The sequence below is a fragment of the Cibotium barometz genome, chromosome 2, assembly GCF_041138505.1.
Source record: "Cibotium barometz isolate CiBa-2024 chromosome 2, ASM4113850v1, whole genome shotgun sequence".
Taxonomy (NCBI): domain Eukaryota; kingdom Viridiplantae; phylum Streptophyta; class Polypodiopsida; order Cyatheales; family Cibotiaceae; genus Cibotium; species Cibotium barometz.
In genome coordinates, this window is record NC_141047.1 from 47,802,307 (window position 1) to 47,808,173 (window position 5,867).

Here is a 5,867-nt window from a genome sequence, read left to right on the forward strand (position 1 = left end):
TCTAGGTACACGAGCAGAGAGCTCTCATATCACCCTAATACATCCCTCATGGGCCACTGTGACATGGTGCTCAAGGTGGTAAAACTGAGCAGAGAGAGAGAGAGATCTATTAACGTCTACAAAAGACCCGAAGGGCCTCTGAGACCATGGGTATACAGTGCCATGGAAAAAAACGTTAAAACTGAAAACTGCAACATGACTCTATAAGCATCTTGGTGGTAGATGTCACGATGTGGCTATGGTGAGGGCGTGCCATGTTGTTGGAGAATCTCATGGATCTGTCTGTGGTGGAGATCCTCGGTGCTTTGGGTCGGGGCGCCTGGCACGTAGAGAGAGAGAGAGAGAGAGAGAGAGAGAGAGAGAGGGAGCATTTTATCCCACTAGAATGCGATATTATGTGTGAACCAAGTGGAATCGGTAAGTAAATGTTGAGCGCAACTTTGTCCAGGTTGTAACAGTTCAAATTGCTTTATATACACCAAGCTGTTGACAGCATTGTACGGATCTTTCAAGTTCGCTTCCATGCTTGTTATTTAATTATAGAATTTTGAACTAGAGTCCCCACATAGAAAAACAGCATTGGAGTTCCAGCTTTGATCGTTTTAGAGGAGGAAGCTCTCCAGAGATTTGGCATTGTTTGTGTATAACTAAAAACGTACCAGTCGTAACAAGATTTTTGTATTAACAGTTACTGGATGTCTTATAGAAATTAAGTTGTGAAGGTGCAGCAATAACCCCTCCGCTTATTGATATTTCATGTCAGGCTCGTTTGCTGTTAGCATCGCTAACAAGATGGCTTACCTTATTTCATGAAACTTACAAGCATGTAATGGACGAGATTATGGACCTAGATGTTACCGACATGCCTATGAAGTACCATGCAAAATGCTTCCCTCTAGCCCAAGTTAAAACAGACAGATTCCCCCCATAACAGAGCTTATCAGCATATTCTTGTGTAGCCTTCATACATTTTTGTATTCTTAGCCCCAAAGATAATGTAGGGAGGTAGGGTCAGCACAAAACCACACAAACATCTGTTGTTGCAAAATTCTTGATCCCCCGCTAAATGAGTATGATAGATGCCCAATCTTGCTGGCACTGAAGGGAAAATCATCCCTGTAGAATGGGATCATATGCTCCTCCTTGCCTGTGCTAATGGTTTGAGAGCCAAATCACCCCAGTAAAATCTCTTTTTCTGCCCAACACTTCCCAAACATTCTAGGTAAGGAAGGGACCTTGTCCTTTGGTAAGAAAGATGCCAAGATTCAATGCTTGAGGATTCATCCTTTGTAATAATGCCAAGGTACCTCTGTTCCATGCTAGTTAAAGAACTCATCCTAGAGGAATTGAAGAGGGTTGCGTTCTCTTTAGCTTGTGGTAAGATTCTAAGCCGTAAATCATGGTGTGTGTGAGTAGGATTCTTTAGTTTTTTGGCCATGGATAGCCCCCCACCTACTTGAACTAGCTCAAGAGAGGCCTTTGGAAGTAATTGTGAATTTCGAAATCATTAAGGTCATTCACAAGGGAGGAGATAAGGACAACATGAACAATTGGAGACCTTTGACTATGTTAAATGTTTCCTACAAGAATAATTATCTCTTCATCTTTCCCCCTTGATGGATGCCATTATCAAGACTAAGTAGAAAGGTTTTATAAAAGGGAGACATATACTAGAAGGCATAATCTTATTGAGGGAATGAATGGACTAGGCAGAGGAGTTAGACAACATTATATTCAACAAAATTGACTTGACAAAGCTTCTGATAGAGTAGAGTGTGATTTCATTACATAGGCCAAGATTACATTATGCACTAATGTTAAGGACAACATTATCCACATGGTTAGCTCTTAGTTATGTAGATATTTTACAAGGGAGCATGTTAACGCCTATATTCATTGTGAATTACTCCATACATCAAGTCTACTCGCTATCTCCTCTGATATCTACAAATGTACAGGCATGTTTGTTCGTTTAAGAAAAAAGTGGCTCTACTCTTCCAAATGAAGATGTTGGCATAGATTTTCCATATCTCAAAGAATATTCAAACAAACTAGAAGCTAAATGGAACTTGGAGATGCTCCACAACAAGGACACTATTCTATTTGGGTTGTTCTTGTATCAGATAAGATACCCAAGTTTAGAATTAAGGTCTTCCCTAGTTGGTTTAATTTTCCTTTTATTACAATATCAATGTTTTTCCCCTCCCTATTCTTGCCAAAAGGTTCTGCTCTCTGGAAAGGTTTATGGAAATATTGAAAAGAAAAAAGCATTAGGAACTCAATGGAGTCTTCTTGGGCCCTTTTATTTGGCAGTTTAAGGGAGTCAAACCTTTTCTCTTAAGAAGAAACGTTTTCTAATTTGAAGCTTCAAAACGGCTACTTTATTCGAATTTGAATTTGGGGGAGAAAATAGAATTTAAAATCTAGCGGATAAAACCATATCATGTAACATATCTATGGAAAGCTCTTGATGCGTAGATCACGGATCTGTAATCTCCGCTCAGATCGGAGCTTGTATGTAGAAGTTATGGAGGTCCGAAAATTGTAAAATTGCCCTTCCCCCCCTTTTTGGGGAAAAAGTGCACCCTTTGACCACTCTTACACCTCTCTTACAAACCAATGGTTTTTGCTTACATGGCGGGCTCCTATTTGTCAAAAAGTTAAACGTTTCCATAACCTCATGGCAAATTAAAGGGCCCAAGAAGACTCCGTTGAGTTCCTAATGGGAAGTAAGAGAGCATCCCTATCCGATAGATTTGAAAATACGAAATTCTCCAACCAACACCCTATTAAGGAGAAGGTTAGAACATGCTCATGAATGTTGCTATCATAAATGACAAAAGAGATCAGTTTTCCAAACCCCATTTGGACAACTTCTTTGCTAGAGAATAAATGTTGTCATATATGGATCTTTCTTTTTATATGAAGTCATGCTGCATCTTGGAGATGTAGGATGATAATAGGGGGTAAGCCTTATTGCAATGACTTTGGCCAACACTAGATTTGGAGGTGCAAATGAATGTTTCTCTTATCCAAAAGTTCCAAATCAAGTCTCCAAGCATGAATTTACTTATTTTTTCTCAATGAGACTCAATTTTACACCCTTTTTGCTATCAATGAGACTTGATTTTAAACCTTTTTTCTTATGATTTTTATAAGTCTTTGAAAACACAACACAAAGACTGAAAAACTTGCACTTTCACATAAGGAAATTGCAGTAGTGCACAAAACATGTAAATGTATGCAAACTTTTTTTTTTTTTGTAACACAATATATTACAAGTGGGATTGGATCTTGCTCAAAAAGCGGTGGTTCTTTTTTTCCATGGTCTCGCAAAGCATGCTGCACCAGATGTTGGAAAATGGCTTAAAGAATTATTGGGAGATTGTTTTGTGAATGGTTGTTACATAGTGGATTGTGGTTTTTATGAGGTTATTTTCATGCAGATCCCAGATACAAGCAAATGTTACGTAAAATACCCATTATTCTATGGTCAAGAGCTTGTTCATGTTTATCCGTGGGGTCACCAACTAACAATTACCAAAGTCTCATAAGGCATAAATACCATGTCTGGGTTGAAGTCAAAGATCTTCCTCTGTACTGTCAGTCAGCATTACCTCATTTGGCTCAATCACTTGGTAAAGTGGTATGTCCACCTCGCTCATATGGTAATGTTTATAAATTTTACATTTTATGGGATACAGATAAACCTACTCCGGAATGTGTGGCTTTGGATATTCATAAGGAAGGGATGCCAACCCAAGAGGGTTTTTTCCAGCTTAAATGGGGCAAGTTTGCTGGTTCATGTTTTGCATGTGGTAAATTTGGACATATGTAATCTGAGTTTCTGTAAGTTCTATACCAGATCCCTAAAGCAGCTATACCTTCGGAATCACCTCAATCAGCTGTGCCAATGCACAATAAAACAAAGGGAAAAATTTAATGCAACAACGTAATGCTTTGACAAATAAGGGTAAAGCCAAAGTAACAATTGCTGATGTGCTTCAAAAAGACAAAGAAAAGCAAGATTTGAGATCTTGGTAGACACCTTAAAAAATGGTGAAACCAAGAACTCTGGTAGCTCCAAATTGGACAGAGGGGTCTAATATTGCTAGCACATCCTCATCTACTCCATGTTTCATGCATGATGTCTCGGGAGTGGGTAAAATGTGGTTATGAATGGTCACTCTCTTCAAGAGCAGACAAATGCAATTTTCAAGCCTTTTATGGCAAGTTCACATGAACTTTTTGATAATGATGTTTCCTAGCTTGCAGATAGTGGAGGGCATACAGGAGTTCAGACACCAATTTTTGGCATGCAGATGGATTATTGATGCCCTTATAACACATGTCATGTTTTCTAAATATGTATATACCTCTCAAATGTTTAACCTATAACATGGAAGGCCTTTGTAGGTTAGACAAATGGAGACTTTTCAGCCTCATATGGTTTGTTTGCAAACAAGAACACAACCAACATGCTTTTGCTGGAAGGGAAGGTTCTTTTGTAGGATATCTTTTCTTTTATGCTGGAACTTGTCACTTTTCAGGAGTAGTCATGGTGATTTGCCATGAACTTCAGCCATGTGTTCCATTTAATGATCCGTTAAGAAGATGGATAGTTCTTCAATGCCATGTAAGTGGAGAGAGAATTTGGTGGGGTATATGCATCACAGACTTCTTTTATGAGAAGTCAAATGTGGGAAAAATTGAGAGCTTACCCTTGGCTTTCAAATGTGTTTATGTGTTGAGATTTCAACAACTCTCTTGAATATGATGATAACAGTAACAGAAATCGCATATGCTTGGCTCTCTGAAATTCGTCAATGGCGTGCTACACTTTGATATATGGGAGCATGTGGTTTGTGGAAACACTTGAACTCGATATACTTTTCATCACAATGCTATTTACTGATTATTGGCCTCGTCTTGACAGATGGTACATGTTGAATGCAAATCAATATGATACTTTCACTTGCAAAATGTCTATAGACTACTCGATATGTCTTTCAGATCATTATCCATTATGGATGATGCTTTGCTTTGGCATGTCGTCTCGACAATGGATGTACAACTACCACAAAAGAGATTGCTCTTGATCACCAATACCTTTTTGAAACATCTACTTTTTGTTGATTTGATGACTCATGCAATGCATCCTTAGAAAATGCATATGCTATTGACATTGACATGGCTTGGCGGCGTAGATTTGCCACTCGCATGCATGCTTTTATTTTGGAATATGGTTAATGGTTTTTGGGAGAAGAAAGACAAAGTCAAGGATGTAAAATTAGGGATTCACCAATGCGCTGAATGTAGTCAAAGAAGTCTTGATGATTCAGAGCAAGAGGAACTAATGCGAGCAATCATTTGGCTTAAGAAAAATGATGAAAGAAACCTGCAAAAGTGGCAGATCAGGTCTAGACAAAAACCTCTAAAAGACACAGGTTGCTCATCCAAAGGATTTTTTAAGGGCTTACATGTTTCTAGGACTCTACAATGTATTCGTACAATCAAGTTGTTGGATTGACAATACACAACAATTAGAAAGGGAAGTCATGTTTCTAGGACTCTACAATGTATTCGTACAATCAAGTTGTTGGATTGACAATACACAACAATTAGAAAGGGAAGTTTATGGCTACTTCACTAACCTTTTTGTTGCCCCGAATGAATTAACTCGAAGAATGATGGATGCACGGCACCAGTTGCTTTGCAATGTGAATAGAATTCTCTCTTGTCAGCATGTATCTCATTTGGAGGTTGAATTCACCATGGATGAATTACAACATGCACTGCACGATTTGGGCAAATGGAAATCCCTAGGCTGGGATGGGCTCACAATGGAATTTTCTTGCTTTCTGGGA